At 57.2% G+C, this 15,027-nt stretch overlaps 25 non-coding genes and 3 pseudogenes across 25 annotated transcripts; all 28 read right to left on the bottom strand.

The window, feature by feature from the left end:
• Window positions 1-112: 112 nt before the first annotated feature.
• LOC149850157 (5S ribosomal RNA) lies at window positions 113-231 on the bottom strand. The gene has a single exon (XR_016425795.1). It is a non-coding gene; the product is annotated as a 5S ribosomal RNA (ribosomal RNA).
• A 423-nt stretch (window positions 232-654) lies between these two features.
• On the bottom strand, window positions 655-773 carry LOC149850156 (5S ribosomal RNA). The gene has a single exon (XR_016426675.1). It is a non-coding gene; the product is annotated as a 5S ribosomal RNA (ribosomal RNA).
• Window positions 774-1,196: 423 nt separating this feature from the next.
• LOC149850155 (5S ribosomal RNA) lies at window positions 1,197-1,315 on the bottom strand (annotated as a pseudogene).
• Window positions 1,316-1,738: 423 nt separating this feature from the next.
• LOC149850154 (5S ribosomal RNA) lies at window positions 1,739-1,857 on the bottom strand. The gene has a single exon (XR_016425502.1). It is a non-coding gene; the product is annotated as a 5S ribosomal RNA (ribosomal RNA).
• A 423-nt stretch (window positions 1,858-2,280) lies between these two features.
• Window positions 2,281-2,399, bottom strand: LOC149850153 (5S ribosomal RNA). The gene has a single exon (XR_016425794.1). It is a non-coding gene; the product is annotated as a 5S ribosomal RNA (ribosomal RNA).
• A 423-nt stretch (window positions 2,400-2,822) lies between these two features.
• Window positions 2,823-2,941, bottom strand: LOC149850152 (5S ribosomal RNA). The gene has a single exon (XR_016426673.1). It is a non-coding gene; the product is annotated as a 5S ribosomal RNA (ribosomal RNA).
• Window positions 2,942-3,364: 423 nt separating this feature from the next.
• On the bottom strand, window positions 3,365-3,483 carry LOC149850151 (5S ribosomal RNA; annotated as a pseudogene).
• Window positions 3,484-3,906: 423 nt separating this feature from the next.
• LOC149850150 (5S ribosomal RNA) lies at window positions 3,907-4,025 on the bottom strand. Its single transcript, XR_016425491.1, has one exon. It is a non-coding gene; the product is annotated as a 5S ribosomal RNA (ribosomal RNA).
• A 423-nt stretch (window positions 4,026-4,448) lies between these two features.
• LOC149850149 (5S ribosomal RNA) lies at window positions 4,449-4,567 on the bottom strand. The gene has a single exon (XR_016425793.1). It is a non-coding gene; the product is annotated as a 5S ribosomal RNA (ribosomal RNA).
• Window positions 4,568-4,990: 423 nt separating this feature from the next.
• LOC149850148 (5S ribosomal RNA) lies at window positions 4,991-5,109 on the bottom strand. The gene has a single exon (XR_016426671.1). It is a non-coding gene; the product is annotated as a 5S ribosomal RNA (ribosomal RNA).
• Window positions 5,110-5,532: 423 nt separating this feature from the next.
• LOC149850147 (5S ribosomal RNA) lies at window positions 5,533-5,651 on the bottom strand (annotated as a pseudogene).
• Window positions 5,652-6,074: 423 nt separating this feature from the next.
• LOC149850146 (5S ribosomal RNA) lies at window positions 6,075-6,193 on the bottom strand. Its single transcript, XR_016426988.1, has one exon. It is a non-coding gene; the product is annotated as a 5S ribosomal RNA (ribosomal RNA).
• A 410-nt stretch (window positions 6,194-6,603) lies between these two features.
• LOC149850145 (5S ribosomal RNA) lies at window positions 6,604-6,722 on the bottom strand. Its single transcript, XR_016434954.1, has one exon. It is a non-coding gene; the product is annotated as a 5S ribosomal RNA (ribosomal RNA).
• A 422-nt stretch (window positions 6,723-7,144) lies between these two features.
• LOC149850144 (5S ribosomal RNA) lies at window positions 7,145-7,263 on the bottom strand. The gene has a single exon (XR_016425792.1). It is a non-coding gene; the product is annotated as a 5S ribosomal RNA (ribosomal RNA).
• A 423-nt stretch (window positions 7,264-7,686) lies between these two features.
• Window positions 7,687-7,805, bottom strand: LOC149850143 (5S ribosomal RNA). The gene has a single exon (XR_016425925.1). It is a non-coding gene; the product is annotated as a 5S ribosomal RNA (ribosomal RNA).
• Window positions 7,806-8,226: 421 nt separating this feature from the next.
• On the bottom strand, window positions 8,227-8,345 carry LOC149850142 (5S ribosomal RNA). The gene has a single exon (XR_016426222.1). It is a non-coding gene; the product is annotated as a 5S ribosomal RNA (ribosomal RNA).
• A 410-nt stretch (window positions 8,346-8,755) lies between these two features.
• Window positions 8,756-8,874, bottom strand: LOC149850141 (5S ribosomal RNA). Its single transcript, XR_016434952.1, has one exon. It is a non-coding gene; the product is annotated as a 5S ribosomal RNA (ribosomal RNA).
• A 422-nt stretch (window positions 8,875-9,296) lies between these two features.
• On the bottom strand, window positions 9,297-9,415 carry LOC149850140 (5S ribosomal RNA). Its single transcript, XR_016436240.1, has one exon. It is a non-coding gene; the product is annotated as a 5S ribosomal RNA (ribosomal RNA).
• Window positions 9,416-9,825: 410 nt separating this feature from the next.
• LOC149850139 (5S ribosomal RNA) lies at window positions 9,826-9,944 on the bottom strand. Its single transcript, XR_016434946.1, has one exon. It is a non-coding gene; the product is annotated as a 5S ribosomal RNA (ribosomal RNA).
• A 421-nt stretch (window positions 9,945-10,365) lies between these two features.
• Window positions 10,366-10,484, bottom strand: LOC149850138 (5S ribosomal RNA). Its single transcript, XR_016434372.1, has one exon. It is a non-coding gene; the product is annotated as a 5S ribosomal RNA (ribosomal RNA).
• Window positions 10,485-10,893: 409 nt separating this feature from the next.
• LOC149850137 (5S ribosomal RNA) lies at window positions 10,894-11,012 on the bottom strand. The gene has a single exon (XR_016434945.1). It is a non-coding gene; the product is annotated as a 5S ribosomal RNA (ribosomal RNA).
• Window positions 11,013-11,435: 423 nt separating this feature from the next.
• Window positions 11,436-11,554, bottom strand: LOC149850136 (5S ribosomal RNA). Its single transcript, XR_016434451.1, has one exon. It is a non-coding gene; the product is annotated as a 5S ribosomal RNA (ribosomal RNA).
• A 410-nt stretch (window positions 11,555-11,964) lies between these two features.
• LOC149850135 (5S ribosomal RNA) lies at window positions 11,965-12,083 on the bottom strand. The gene has a single exon (XR_016434943.1). It is a non-coding gene; the product is annotated as a 5S ribosomal RNA (ribosomal RNA).
• A 423-nt stretch (window positions 12,084-12,506) lies between these two features.
• Window positions 12,507-12,625, bottom strand: LOC149850134 (5S ribosomal RNA). The gene has a single exon (XR_016426600.1). It is a non-coding gene; the product is annotated as a 5S ribosomal RNA (ribosomal RNA).
• Window positions 12,626-13,048: 423 nt separating this feature from the next.
• Window positions 13,049-13,167, bottom strand: LOC149850133 (5S ribosomal RNA). The gene has a single exon (XR_016434942.1). It is a non-coding gene; the product is annotated as a 5S ribosomal RNA (ribosomal RNA).
• Window positions 13,168-13,590: 423 nt separating this feature from the next.
• LOC149850132 (5S ribosomal RNA) lies at window positions 13,591-13,709 on the bottom strand. Its single transcript, XR_016426591.1, has one exon. It is a non-coding gene; the product is annotated as a 5S ribosomal RNA (ribosomal RNA).
• Window positions 13,710-14,132: 423 nt separating this feature from the next.
• Window positions 14,133-14,251, bottom strand: LOC149850131 (5S ribosomal RNA). The gene has a single exon (XR_016434940.1). It is a non-coding gene; the product is annotated as a 5S ribosomal RNA (ribosomal RNA).
• Window positions 14,252-14,674: 423 nt separating this feature from the next.
• Window positions 14,675-14,793, bottom strand: LOC149850130 (5S ribosomal RNA). Its single transcript, XR_016434120.1, has one exon. It is a non-coding gene; the product is annotated as a 5S ribosomal RNA (ribosomal RNA).
• Window positions 14,794-15,027: the final 234 nt, after the last annotated feature.

Raw genomic sequence — 15,027 nt, 5'->3', positions numbered from 1 at the left:
GAGGGTGAAAGGGAAGCAGAAGACCTTGATGGATCAGATACGGTGTGTTGCGGTAAGTGAAAAGAAGGTCGGAGGTTGGTGCCGACGACAAAAAAGCGCCGAAGGTAAATAGAGAGTGCAACACGAGGACTTCCCAGGAGGTCACCCATTCCAGTACTACTCTCGCCCAAGCACGCTTAACTTCAGAGTTCTGATGGGATCCGGTGCTTTAGTGCTGCTATGATCGCACACGTTACATGTTGCGCGAAAAAATGCTCTTATGCCTCACGCGGGAGCCGTGGGGGCCGCAACGCACGAACCGACTAGCCGTCATAGAAACGGCCCCGAAAAACGACTGAAACTAGCTTAAACGGCATCCGAAACGGTCCCGAACCGACTTCGTCTGTTCGCCACGTCGTAGCCAGCGGAACGAGCTTTCCGTGGCCACGAAAATCGCCGAATTCCGACATCGGTGTGCCAAGTTACAGTCCGGAGAGCCGGAACTGCTGCTTTTGTCGCACGCCGCGGCTCGTGTCGGGTGCGGGCGCTGCGGCGCGCAAGGCGAGGGTGAAAGGGAAGCAGAAGACCTTGATGGATCAGATACGGTGTGTTGCGGTAAGTGAAAAGAAGGTCGGAGGTTGGTGCCGACGACAAAAAAGCGCCGAAGGTAAATAGAGAGTGCAACACGAGGACTTCCCAGGAGGTCACCCATTCCAGTACTACTCTCGCCCAAGCACGCTTAACTTCGGAGTTCTGATGGGATCCGGTGCTTTAGTGCTGGTATGATCGCACACGTTACATGTTGCGCGAAAAAATGCTCTTATGCCTCACGCGGGAGCCGTGGGGGCCGCAACGCACGAACCGACTAGCCGTCATAGAAACGGCCCCGAAAAATGACTGAAACTAGCTTACACGGCATCCGAAACGGTCCCGAACCGACTTCGTCTGTTCGCCACGTCGTTGCCAGCGGAACGAGCTTTCCGTGGCCACAAAAATCGCCGAATTCCGACATCGGCGTGCCAAGTTACGGTCCGGCGAGCCGGAACTGCTGCTTTTGTCGCACGCCGCGGCTCGTGTCGGGTGTCGGCGCTGCGGCGCGCAAGGCGAGGGTGAAAGGGAAGCAGAAGACCTCGATGGATCAGATACGGTGTGTTGCGGGAAGTGAAAAGAAGGTCGGAGGTTGGTGCCGACGACAAAAAAGCGCCGAAGGCAAAAAGAGAGTGCAACACAAGGACTTCCCAGGAGGTCACCCATCCCAGTACTACTCTTGCTCAAGCACGCTTAACTTCGAAGTTCTGATGGGATCCGGTTCTTTAGAACTGGTATGATCGCACCCGTTACATGTTGCGCGAAAAAATGCTCTTATGCCTCACGCGGGAGCCGTGGGGGCCGCAACGCACGAACCGACTAGCCGTCATAGAAACGACCCCGAAAAACGACCGAAACGCGCTTAAACGGCATCCGAAACGGTCCCGAACCGACTTTGTCTGTTCGCCACGTCGTAGCCAGCGGAACGAGCTTTCCGTGGCCACGAAAATCGCCGAATTCCGACATCGGCGTGCCAAGTTACGGTCCGGAGAGCCGGAACTGCTGCTTTTGTCGCACGCCGCGGCTCGTGTCGGGTGCCGGCGCTGCGGCGCGCAAGGCGAGGGTGAAAGGGAAGCAGAAGACCTCGATGGATCAGATACGGTGTGTTGCGGGAAGTGAAAAGAAGGTCGGAGGTTGGTGCCGACGACAAAAAAGCGCCGAAGGCAAAAAGAGAGTGCAACACGAGGACTTCCCAGGAGGTCACCCATCCCAGTACTACTCTCGCCCAAGCACGCTTAACTTCAGAGTTCTAATGGGATCCGGTGCTTTAGTGCTAGTGTGATCGCACCCGTTACATGTTGCGCGAAAAAATGCTCTTATGCCTCACGCGGGAGCCGTGGGGGCCGCAACGCACGAACCGACTAGCCGTCATAAAAACGGCCCCGAAAAACGCCCGAAATGAGCTTAAACGGCATCCGAAACGGTCCCGAACCGACTTCGTCTGTTCGCCACGTCGTAGCCAGCGGAACGAGCTTTCCGTGGCCACGAAAATCGCCGAATTCCGACATCGGTGTGCCAAGTTACAGTCCGGAGAGCCGGAATTGCTGCTTTTGTCGCACGCCGCGGCTCGTGTCGGGTGCGGGCGCTGCGGCGCGCAAGGCGAGGGTGAAAGGGAAGCAGAAGACCTTGATGGATCAGATACGGTGTGTTGCGGTAAGTGAAAAGAAGGTCGGAGGTTGGTGCCGACGACAAAAAAGCGCCGAAGGTAAATAGAGAGTGCAACACGAGGACTTCCCAGGAGGTCACCCATTCCAGTACTACTCTCGCCCAAGCACGCTTAACTTCAGAGTTCTGATGGGATCCGGTGCTTTAGTGCTGCTATGATCGCACACGTTACATGTTGCGCGAAAAAATGCTCTTATGCCTCACGCGGGAGCCGTGGGGGCCGCAACGCACGAACCGACTAGCCGTCATAGAAACGGCCCCGAAAAACGACTGAAACTAGCTTAAACGGCATCCGAAACGGTCCCGAACCGACTTCGTCTGTTCGCCACGTCGTAGCCAGCGGAACGAGCTTTCCGTGGCCACGAAAATCGCCGAATTCCGACATCGGTGTGCCAAGTTACAGTCCGGAGAGCCGGAACTGCTGCTTTTGTCGCACGCCGCGGCTCGTGTCGGGTGCGGGCGCTGCGGCGCGCAAGGCGAGGGTGAAAGGGAAGCAGAAGACCTTGATGGATCAGATACGGTGTGTTGCGGTAAGTGAAAAGAAGGTCGGAGGTTGGTGCCGACGACAAAAAAGCGCCGAAGGTAAATAGAGAGTGCAACACGAGGACTTCCCAGGAGGTCACCCATTCCAGTACTACTCTCGCCCAAGCACGCTTAACTTCGGAGTTCTGATGGGATCCGGTGCTTTAGTGCTGGTATGATCGCACACGTTACATGTTGCGCGAAAAAATGCTCTTATGCCTCACGCGGGAGCCGTGGGGGCCGCAACGCACGAACCGACTAGCCGTCATAGAAACGGCCCCGAAAAATGACTGAAACTAGCTTACACGGCATCCGAAACGGTCCCGAACCGACTTCGTCTGTTCGCCACGTCGTTGCCAGCGGAACGAGCTTTCCGTGGCCACAAAAATCGCCGAATTCCGACATCGGCGTGCCAAGTTACGGTCCGGCGAGCCGGAACTGCTGCTTTTGTCGCACGCCGCGGCTCGTGTCGGGTGTCGGCGCTGCGGCGCGCAAGGCGAGGGTGAAAGGGAAGCAGAAGACCTCGATGGATCAGATACGGTGTGTTGCGGGAAGTGAAAAGAAGGTCGGAGGTTGGTGCCGACGACAAAAAAGCGCCGAAGGCAAAAAGAGAGTGCAACACAAGGACTTCCCAGGAGGTCACCCATCCCAGTACTACTCTTGCTCAAGCACGCTTAACTTCGAAGTTCTGATGGGATCCGGTTCTTTAGAACTGGTATGATCGCACCCGTTACATGTTGCGCGAAAAAATGCTCTTATGCCTCACGCGGGAGCCGTGGGGGCCGCAACGCACGAACCGACTAGCCGTCATAGAAACGACCCCGAAAAACGACCGAAACGCGCTTAAACGGCATCCGAAACGGTCCCGAACCGACTTTGTCTGTTCGCCACGTCGTAGCCAGCGGAACGAGCTTTCCGTGGCCACGAAAATCGCCGAATTCCGACATCGGCGTGCCAAGTTACGGTCCGGAGAGCCGGAACTGCTGCTTTTGTCGCACGCCGCGGCTCGTGTCGGGTGCCGGCGCTGCGGCGCGCAAGGCGAGGGTGAAAGGGAAGCAGAAGACCTCGATGGATCAGATACGGTGTGTTGCGGGAAGTGAAAAGAAGGTCGGAGGTTGGTGCCGACGACAAAAAAGCGCCGAAGGCAAAAAGAGAGTGCAACACGAGGACTTCCCAGGAGGTCACCCATCCCAGTACTACTCTCGCCCAAGCACGCTTAACTTCAGAGTTCTAATGGGATCCGGTGCTTTAGTGCTAGTGTGATCGCACCCGTTACATGTTGCGCGAAAAAATGCTCTTATGCCTCACGCGGGAGCCGTGGGGGCCGCAACGCACGAACCGACTAGCCGTCATAAAAACGGCCCCGAAAAACGCCCGAAATGAGCTTAAACGGCATCCGAAACGGTCCCGAACCGACTTCGTCTGTTCGCCACGTCGTAGCCAGCGGAACGAGCTTTCCGTGGCCACGAAAATCGCCGAATTCCGACATCGGTGTGCCAAGTTACAGTCCGGAGAGCCGGAATTGCTGCTTTTGTCGCACGCCGCGGCTCGTGTCGGGTGCGGGCGCTGCGGCGCGCAAGGCGAGGGTGAAAGGGAAGCAGAAGACCTTGATGGATCAGATACGGTGTGTTGCGGTAAGTGAAAAGAAGGTCGGAGGTTGGTGCCGACGACAAAAAAGCGCCGAAGGTAAATAGAGAGTGCAACACGAGGACTTCCCAGGAGGTCACCCATTCCAGTACTACTCTCGCCCAAGCACGCTTAACTTCAGAGTTCTGATGGGATCCGGTGCTTTAGTGCTGCTATGATCGCACACGTTACATGTTGCGCGAAAAAATGCTCTTATGCCTCACGCGGGAGCCGTGGGGGCCGCAACGCACGAACCGACTAGCCGTCATAGAAACGGCCCCGAAAAACGACTGAAACTAGCTTAAACGGCATCCGAAACGGTCCCGAACCGACTTCGTCTGTTCGCCACGTCGTAGCCAGCGGAACGAGCTTTCCGTGGCCACGAAAATCGCCGAATTCCGACATCGGTGTGCCAAGTTACAGTCCGGAGAGCCGGAACTGCTGCTTTTGTCGCACGCCGCGGCTCGTGTCGGGTGCGGGCGCTGCGGCGCGCAAGGCGAGGGTGAAAGGGAAGCAGAAGACCTTGATGGATCAGATACGGTGTGTTGCGGTAAGTGAAAAGAAGGTCGGAGGTTGGTGCCGACGACAAAAAAGCGCCGAAGGTAAATAGAGAGTGCAACACGAGGACTTCCCAGGAGGTCACCCATTCCAGTACTACTCTCGCCCAAGCACGCTTAACTTCGGAGTTCTGATGGGATCCGGTGCTTTAGTGCTGGTATGATCGCACACGTTACATGTTGCGCGAAAAAATGCTCTTATGCCTCACGCGGGAGCCGTGGGGGCCGCAACGCACGAACCGACTAGCCGTCATAGAAACGGCCCCGAAAAATGACTGAAACTAGCTTACACGGCATCCGAAACGGTCCCGAACCGACTTCGTCTGTTCGCCACGTCGTTGCCAGCGGAACGAGCTTTCCGTGGCCACAAAAATCGCCGAATTCCGACATCGGCGTGCCAAGTTACGGTCCGGCGAGCCGGAACTGCTGCTTTTGTCGCACGCCGCGGCTCGTGTCGGGTGTCGGCGCTGCGGCGCGCAAGGCGAGGGTGAAAGGGAAGCAGAAGACCTCGATGGATCAGATACGGTGTGTTGCGGGAAGTGAAAAGAAGGTCGGAGGTTGGTGCCGACGACAAAAAAGCGCCGAAGGCAAAAAGAGAGTGCAACACAAGGACTTCCCAGGAGGTCACCCATCCCAGTACTACTCTTGCTCAAGCACGCTTAACTTCGAAGTTCTGATGGGATCCGGTTCTTTAGAACTGGTATGATCGCACCCGTTACATGTTGCGCGAAAAAATGCTCTTATGCCTCACGCGGGAGCCGTGGGGGCCGCAACGCACGAACCGACTAGCCGTCATAGAAACGACCCCGAAAAACGACCGAAACGCGCTTAAACGGCATCCGAAACGGTCCCGAACCGACTTTGTCTGTTCGCCACGTCGTAGCCAGCGGAACGAGCTTTCCGTGGCCACGAAAATCGCCGAATTCCGACATCGGCGTGCCAAGTTACGGTCCGGAGAGCCGGAACTGCTGCTTTTGTCGCACGCCGCGGCTCGTGTCGGGTGCCGGCGCTGCGGCGCGCAAGGCGAGGGTGAAAGGGAAGCAGAAGACCTCGATGGATCAGATACGGTGTGTTGCGGGAAGTGAAAAGAAGGTCGGAGGTTGGTGCCGACGACAAAAAAGCGCCGAAGGCAAAAAGAGAGTGCAACACGAGGACTTCCCAGGAGGTCACCCATCCCAGTACTACTCTCGCCCAAGCACGCTTAACTTCGGAGTTCTGATGGAATCCGGTGCTTTAGTGCTGGTATGATCGCACCCGTTACATGTTGCGCGAAAAAATGCTCTTATGCCTCACGCGGGAGCCGTGGGGGCCGCAACGCACAAACCGACTAGCCGTCATAGAAACGCCCGAAATGAGCTTAAACGGCATCTGAAACGGTCCCGAACCGACTTCGTCTGTTCGTCACGTCGTAGCCAGCGGAACGAGCTTTCCGTGGCCAGGAAAATCGCCGAATTTCGACATCGGCGTGCCAAGTTACGGTCCGGCAAGCCGGAACTGCTGCGTTTGTCGCACGCCGCGGCTCGTGTCGGGTGCCGGCGCTGCGGCGTGCAAGGCGAGGGTGAAAGGGAAGCAGAAGACCTCGATGGATCAGATACGGTGTGTTGCGGGAAGTGAAAAGAAGGTCGGAGGTTGGTGCCGACGACAAAAAAGCGCCGAAGGCAAAAAGAGAGTGCAACACGAGGACTTCCCAGGAGGTCACCCATCCCAGTACTACTCTCGCCCAAGCACGCTTAACTTCAGAGTTCTGATGGGATCCGGTGCTTTAGTGCTAGTGTGATCGCACCCGTTACATGTTGCGCGAAAAAATGCTCTTATGCCTCACGCGGGAGCCGTGGGGGCCGCAACGCACGAACCGACTAGCCGTCATAAAACGGCCCCGAAAAACGCCCGAAATGAGCTTAAACGGCATCCGAAACGGTCCCGAACCGACTTCGTCTGTTCGTCACGTCGTAGCCAGCGGAACGTGCTTTCCGTGGGCAGGAAAATCGCCGAATTCCGACATCGGTGTGCCAAGTTACAGTCCGGAGAGCCGGAACTGCTGCTTTTGTCGCACGCCGCGGCTCGTGTCGGGTGCGGGCGCTGCGGCGCGCAAGGCGAGGGTGAAAGGGAAGCAGAAGACCTTGATGGATCAGATACGGTGTGTTGCGGTAAGTGAAAAGAAGGTCGGAGGTTGGTGCCGACGACAAAAAAGCGCCGAAGGTAAATAGAGAGTGCAACACGAGGACTTCCCAGGAGGTCACCCATTCCAGTACTACTCTCGCCCAAGCACGCTTAACTTCAGAGTTCTGATGGGATCCGGTGCTTTAGTGCTGCTATGATCGCACACGTTACATGTTGCGCGAAAAAATGCTCTTATGCCTCACGCGGGAGCCGTGGGGGCCGCAACGCACGAACCGACTAGCCGTCATAGAAACGGCCCCGAAAAACGACTGAAACTAGCTTAAACGGCATCCGAAACGGTCCCGAACCGACTTCGTCTGTTCGCCACGTCGTAGCCAGCGGAACGAGCTTTCCGTGGCCACGAAAATCGCCGAATTCCGACATCGGTGTGCCAAGTTACAGTCCGGAGAGCCGGAACTGCTGCTTTTGTCGCACGCCGCGGCTCGTGTCGGGTGCGGGCGCTGCGGCGCGCAAGGCGAGGGTGAAAGGGAAGCAGAAGACCTTGATGGATCAGATACGGTGTGTTGCGGGAAGTGAAAAGAAGGTCGGAGGTTGGTGCCGACGACAAAAAAGCGCCGAAGGCAAAAAGAGAGTGCAACACGAGGACTTCCCAGGAGGTCACCCATCCCAGTACTACTCTCGCCCAAGCACGCTTAACTTCAGAGTTCTGATGGGATCCGGTGCTTTAGTGCTAGTGTGATCGCACCTGTTACATGTTGCGCGAAAAAATGCTCTTATGCCTCACGCGGGAGCCGTGGGGGCCGCAACGCACGAACCGACTAGCCGTCATAAAACGGCCCCGAAAAACGCCCGAAATGAGCTTAAACGGCATCCGAAACGGTCCCGAACCGACTTCGTCTGTTCGTCACGTCGTAGCCAGCGAACGTGCTTTCCGTGGCCAGGAAAATCGCCGAATTTCGACATCGGCGTGCCAAGTTACGGTCCGGCGAGCCGGAACTGCTGCGTTTGTCGCACGCCGCGGCTCGTGTCGGGTGCCGGCGCTGCGGCGCGCAAGGCGAGGGTGAAAGGGAAGCAGAAGACCTCGATGGATCAGATACGGTGTGTTGCGGGAAGTGAAAAGAAGGTCGGAGGTTGGTGCCGACGACAAAAAAGCGCCGAAGGCAAAAAGAGAGTGCAACACAAGGACTTCCCAGGAGGTCACCCATCCCAGTACTACTCTTGCTCAAGCACGCTTAACTTCAGAGTTCTGATGGGATCCGGTGCTTTAGTGCTGGTATGATGGCACCCGTTACATGTTGCGCGAAAAAATGCTCTTATGCCTCACGCGGGCGCCGTGGGGGGCGCAACGCACAAACCGACTAGCCGTCATAGAAACGCCCGAAATGAGCTTAAACGGCATCTGAAACGGTCCCGAACCGACTTCGTCTGTTCGTCACGTCGTAGCCAGCGGAACGAGCTTTCCGTGGCCAGGAAAATCGCCGAATTTCGACATCGGCGTGCCAAGTTACGGTCCGGCAAGCCGGAACTGCTGCGTTTGTCGCACGCCGCGGCTCGTGTCGGGTGCCGGCGCTGCGGCGTGCAAGGCGAGGGTGAAAGGGAAGCAGAAGACCTCGATGGATCAGATACGGTGTGTTGCGGGAAGTGAAAAGAAGGTCGGAGGTTGGTGCCGACGACAAAAAAGCGCCGAAGGCAAAAAGAGAGTGCAACACGAGGACTTCCCAGGAGGTCACCCATCCCAGTACTACTCTCGCCCAAGCACGCTTAACTTCAGAGTTCTGATGGGATCCGGTGCTTTAGTGCTAGTGTGATCGCACCCGTTACATGTTGCGCGAAAAAATGCTCTTATGCCTCACGCGGGAGCCGTGGGGGCCGCAACGCACGAACCGACTAGCCGTCATAAAACGGCCCCGAAAAACGCCCGAAATGAGCTTAAACGGCATCCGAAACGGTCCCGAACCGACTTCGTCTGTTCGTCACGTCGTAGCCAGCGGAACGTGCTTTCCGTGGGCAGGAAAATCGCCGAATTTCGACATCGGCGTGCCAAGTTACGGTCCGGCGAGCCGGAACTGCTGCGTTTGTCGCACGCCGCGGCTCGTGTCGGGTGCCGGCGCTGCGGCGCGCAAGGCGAGGGTGAAAGGGAAGCAGAAGACCTCGATGGATCAGATACGGTGTGTTGCGGGAAGTGAAAAGAAGGTCGGAGGTTGGTGCCGACGACAAAAAAGCGCCGAAGGCAAAAAGAGAGTGCAATACAAGGACTTCCCAGGAGGTCACCCATCCCAGTACTACTCTCGCTCAAGCACGCTTAACTTCAGAGTTCTGATGGGATCCGGTGCTTTAGTGCTGGTATGATCGCACCCGTTACATGTTGCGCGAAAAAATGCTCTTATGCCTCACGCGGGAGCCGTGGGGGCCGCAACGCACAAACCGACTAGTCATCATAGAAACGCCCGAAATGATCTTAAACGGCATCTAAAACGGTCCCGAACCGACTTCGTCTGTTCGTCACGTCGTAGCCAGCGGAACGAGCTTTCCGTGGCCAGGAAAATCGCCGAATTTCGACATCGGCGTGCCAAGTTACGGTCTGGCGAGCCGGAACTGCTGCGTTTGTCGCACGCCGCGGCTCGTGTCGGGTGCCGGCGCTGCGGCGCGCAAGGCGAGGGTGAAAGGGAAGCAGAAGACCTCGATGGATCAGATACGGTGTGTTGCGGGAAGTGAAAAGAAGGTCGGAGGTTGGTGCCGACGACAAAAAAGCGCCGAAGGCAAAAAGAGAGTGCAACACGAGGACTTCCCAGGAGGTCACCCATCCCAGTACTACTCTCGCCCAAGCACGCTTAACTTCAGAGTTCTGATGGGATCCGGTGCTTTAGTGCTAGTGTGATCGCACCCGTTACATGTTGCGCGAAAAAATGCTCTTATGCCTCACGCGGGAGCCGTGGGGGCCGCAACGCACAAACCGACTAGCCGTCATAGAAACGCCCCGAAAAACGCCCGAAACGAGCTTAAACGGCATCTGAAACGGTCCCGAACCGACTTCGTCTGTTCGTCACGTCGTAGCCAGCGAACGTGCTTTCCGTGGCCAGGAAAATCGCCGAATTTCGACATCGGCGTGCCAAGTTACGGTCCGGCGAGCCGGAACTGCTGCGTTTGTCGCACGCCGCGGCTCGTGTCGGGTGCCGGCGCTGCGGCGCGCAAGGCGAGGGTGAAAGGGAAGCAGAAGACCTCGATGGATCAGATACGGTGTGTTGCGGGAAGTGAAAAGAAGGTCGGAGGTTGGTGCCGACGACAAAAAAGCGCCGAAGGCAAAAAGAGAGTGCAACACAAGGACTTCCCAGGAGGTCACCCATCCCAGTACTACTCTTGCTCAAGCACGCTTAACTTCAGAGTTCTGATGGGATCCGGTGCTTTAGTGCTGGTATGATCGCACCCGTTACATGTTGCGCGAAAAAATGCTCTTATGCCTCACGCGGGAGCCGTGGGGGCCGCAACGCACAAACCGACTAGTCATCATAGAAACGCCCGAAATGATCTTAAACGGCATCTAAAACGGTCCCGAACCGACTTCGTCTGTTCGTCACGTCGTAGCCAGCGGAACGAGCTTTCCGTGGCCAGGAAAATCGCCGAATTTCGACATCGGCGTGCCAAGTTACGGTCTGGCGAGCCGGAACTGCTGCGTTTGTCGCACGCCGCGGCTCGTGTCGGGTGCCGGCGCTGCGGCGCGCAAGGCGAGGGTGAAAGGGAAGCAGAAGACCTCGATGGATCAGATACGGTGTGTTGCGGTAAGTGAAAAGAAGGTCGGAGGTTGGTGCCGACGACAAAAAGCGCCGAAGGCAAAAAGAGAGTGCAACACGAGGACTTCCCAGGAGGTCACCCATCCCAGTACTACTCTCGCCCAAGCACGCTTAACTTCAGAGTTCTGATGGGATCCGGTGCTTTAGTGCTAGTGTGATCGCACCCGTTACATGTTGCGCGAAAAAATGCTCTTATGCCTCACGCGGGAGCCGTGGGGGCCGCAACGCACGAACCGACTAGCCGTCATAAAAACGGCCCCGAAAAACGCCCGAAATGAGCTTAAACGGCATCCGAAACGGTCCCGAACCGACTTCGTCTGTTCGTCACGTCGTAGCCAGCGGAACGTGCTTTCCGTGGGCAGGAAAATCGCCGAATTTCGACATCGGCGTGCCAAGTTACGGTCCGGCGAGCCGGAACTGCTGCGTTTGTCGCACGCCGCGGCTCGTGTCGGGTGCCGGCGCTGCGGCGCGCAAGGCGAGGGTGAAAGGGAAGCAGAAGACCTCGATGGATCAGATACGGTGTGTTGCGGGAAGTGAAAAGAAGGTCGGAGGTTGGTGCCGACGACAAAAAAGCGCCGAAGGCAAAAAGAGAGTGCAACACGAGGACTTCCCAGGAGGTCACCCATCCCAGTACTACTCTCGCCCAAGCACGCTTAACTTCAGAGTTCTGATGGGATCCGGTGCTTTAGTGCTGGTATGATGGCACCCGTTACATGTTGCGCGAAAAAATGCTCTTATGCCTCACGCGGGCGCCGTGGGGGCCGCAACGCACAAACCGACTAGCCGTCATAGAAACGCTCGAAATGAGCTTAAACGGCATCTGAAACGGTCCCGAACCGACTTCGTCTGTTCGTCACGTCGTAGCCAGCGGAACGAGCTTTCCGTGGCCAGGAAAATCGCCGAATTTCGACATCGGCGTGCCAAGTTACGGTCCGGCGAGCCGGAACTGCTGCGTTTGTCGCACGCCGCGGCTCGTGTCGGGTGCCGGCGCTGCGGCGTGCAAGGCGAGGGTGAAAGGGAAGCAGAAGACCTCGATGGATCAGATACGGTGTGTTGCGGGAAGTGAAAAGAAGGTCGGAGGTTGGTGCCGACGACAAAAAAGCGCCGAAGGCAAAAAAAGAGTGCAACACGAGGACTTCCCAGGAGGTCACCCATCCCAGTACTACTCTCGCCCAAGCACGCTTAACTTCAGAGTTCTGATGGGATCCGGTGCTTTAGTGCTAGTGTGATCGCACCCGTTACATGTTGCGCGAAAAAATGCTCTTATGCCTCACGCGGGAGCCGTGGGGGCCGCAACGTACGAACCGACTAGCCGTCATAAAAACGGCCCCGAAAAACGCCCGAAATGAGCTTAAACGGCATCCGAAACGGTCCCGAACCGACTTCGTCTGTTCGCCACGTCGTAGCCAGCGGAACGAGCTTTCCGTGGCCACGAAAATCGCCGAATTCCGACATCGGTGTGCCAAGTTACAGTCCAGAGAGCCGGAACTGCTGCTTTTGTCGCACGCCGCGGCTCGTGTCGGGTGCGGGCGCTGCGGCGCGCAAGGCGAGGGTGAAAGGGAAGCAGAAGACCTTGATGGATCAGATACGGTGTGTTGCGGGAAGTGAAAAGAAGGTCGGAGGTTGGTGCCGACGACAAAAAAGCGCCGAAGGTAAATAGAGAGTGCAACACGAGGACTTCCCAGGAGGTCACCCATTCCAGTACTACTCTCGCCCAAGCACGCTTAACTTCGGAGTTCTGATGGGATCCGGTGCTTTAGTGCTGGTATGATCGCACCCGTTACATGTTGCGCGAAAAAATGCTATTATGCCTCACGCGGGAGCCGTGGGGGCCGCAACGCACGAACCGACTAGCCGTCATAGAAACGGCCCCGAAAAACGCCCGAAACGAGCTTAAACGGCATCCGAAACGGTCCCGAACCGACTTTGTCTGTTCGCCACGTCGTAGCCAGCGGAACGAGCTTTCCGTGGCCACGAAAATCGCCGAATTCCGACATCGGCGTGCCAAGTTACGGTCCGGCGACCCGGAACTGCTGCGTTTGTCGCACGCCGCGGCTCGTGTCGGGTGCCGGCGCTGCGGCGCGCAAGGCGAGGGTGAAAGGGAAGCAGAAGACCTCGATGGATCAGATACGGTGTGTTGCGGGAAGTGAAAAGAAGGTCGGAGGTTGGTGCCGACGACAAAAAAGCGCCGAAGGCAAAAAGAGAGTGCAACACGAGGACTTCCCAGGAGGTCACCCATCCCAGTACTACTCTCGCCCAAGCACGCTTAACTTCAGAGTTCTGATGGGATCCGGTGCTTTAGTGCTAGTGTGATCGCACCCGTTACATGTTGCGCGAAAAAATGCTCTTATGCCTCACGCGGGAGCCGTGGGGGCCGCAACGTACGAACCGACTAGCCGTCATAAAAACGGCCCCGAAAAACGCCCGAAATGAGCTTAAACGGCATCCGAAACGGTCCCGAACCGACTTGGTCTGTTCGCCACGTCGTAGCCAGCGGAACGAGCTTTCCGTGGCCACGAAAATCGCCGAATTCCGACATCGGTGTGCCAAGTTACAGTCCAGAGAGCCGGAACTGCTGCTTTTGTCGCACGCCGCGGCTCGTGTCGGGTGCGGGCGCTGCGGCGCGCAAGGCGAGGGTGAAAGGGAAGCAGAAGACCTTGATGGATCAGATACGGTGTGTTGCGGGAAGTGAAAAGAAGGTCGGAGGTTGGTGCCGACGACAAAAAAGCGCCGAAGGTAAATAGAGAGTGCAACACGAGGACTTCCCAGGAGGTCACCCATTCCAGTACTACTCTCGCCCAAGCACGCTTAACTTCGGAGTTCTGATGGGATCCGGTGCTTTAGTGCTGGTATGATCGCACCCGTTACATGTTGCGCGAAAAAATGCTCTTATGCCTCACGCGGGAGCCGTGGGGGCCGCAACGCACGAACCGACTAGCCGTCATAGAAACGGCCCCGAAAAACGCCCGAAACGAGCTTAAACGGCATCCGAAACGGTCCCGAACCGACTTCGTCTGTTCGCCACGTCGTAGCCAGCGGAACGAGCTTTCCGTGGCCACGAAAATCGCCGAATTCCGACATCGGCGTGCCAAGTTACGGTCCGGCGACCCGGAACTGCTGCGTTTGTCGCACGCCGCGGCTCGTGTCGGGTGCCGGCGCTGCGGCGCGCAAGGCGAGGGTGAAAGGGAAGCAGAAGACCTCGATGGATCAGATACGGTGTGTTGGGGGAAGTGAAAAGAAGGTCGGAGGTTGGTGCCGACGACAAAAAAGCGCCGAAGGCAAAAAGAGAGTGCAACACGAGGACTTCCCAGGAGGTCACCCATCCCAGTACTACTCTCGCCCAAGCACGCTTAACTTCAGAGTTCTGATGGGATCCGGTGCTTTAGTGCTAGTGTGATCGCACCCGTTACATGTTGCTCGAAAAAATGCTCTTATGCCTCACGCGGGAGCCGTGGGGGCCGCAACGTACGAACCGACTAGCCGTCATAAAAACGGCCCCGAAAAACGCCCGAAATGAGCTTAAACGGCATCCGAAACGGTCCCGAACCGACTTCGTCTGTTCGCCACGTCGTAGCCAGCGGAACGAGCTTTCCGTGGCCACGAAAATCGCCGAATTCCTACATCGGTGTGCCAAGTTACAGTCCAGAGAGCCGGAACTGCTGCTTTTGTCGCACGCCGCGGCTCGTGTCGGGTGCGGGCGCTGCGGCGCGCAAGGCGAGGGTGAAAGGGAAGCAGAAGACCTTGATGGATCAGATACGGTGTGTTGCGGGAAGTGAAAAGAAGGTCGAAGGTTGGTGCCGACGACAAAAAAGCGCCGAAGGCAAAAAGAGAGTGCAACACGAGGACTTCCCAGGAGGTCACCCATCCCAGTACTACTCTCGCCCAAGCACGCTTAACTTCGGAGTTCTGATGGGATCCGGTGCTTTAGTGCTGGTATGATCGCACCCGTTACATGTTGCGCGAAAAAATTCTCTTATGCCTCACGCGGGAGCCGTGGGGGCCGCAACGCACGAACCGACTAGCCGTCATAGAAACGGCCCCGAAAAACGCCCGAAACGAGCTTAAACGGCATCCGAAATGGTCCCGAACCGACTTCGTCTGTTCGCCACGTCGTAGCCAGCGGAACGAGCTTTCCGTGGCCACGAAAATCGCCGAATTCCGACATCGGCGTGCCAAGTTAC

Source organism: Nuphar pumila, chromosome 1 (genome assembly GCF_984573655.1).
Source record: "Nuphar pumila chromosome 1, dmNupPumi1.hap1.1, whole genome shotgun sequence".
In the NCBI taxonomy this organism is placed as follows: domain Eukaryota; kingdom Viridiplantae; phylum Streptophyta; class Magnoliopsida; order Nymphaeales; family Nymphaeaceae; genus Nuphar; species Nuphar pumila.
Note: the sequence above shows the minus strand (reverse complement) of the source record. Positions and strands in the feature narration are given on the sequence as shown.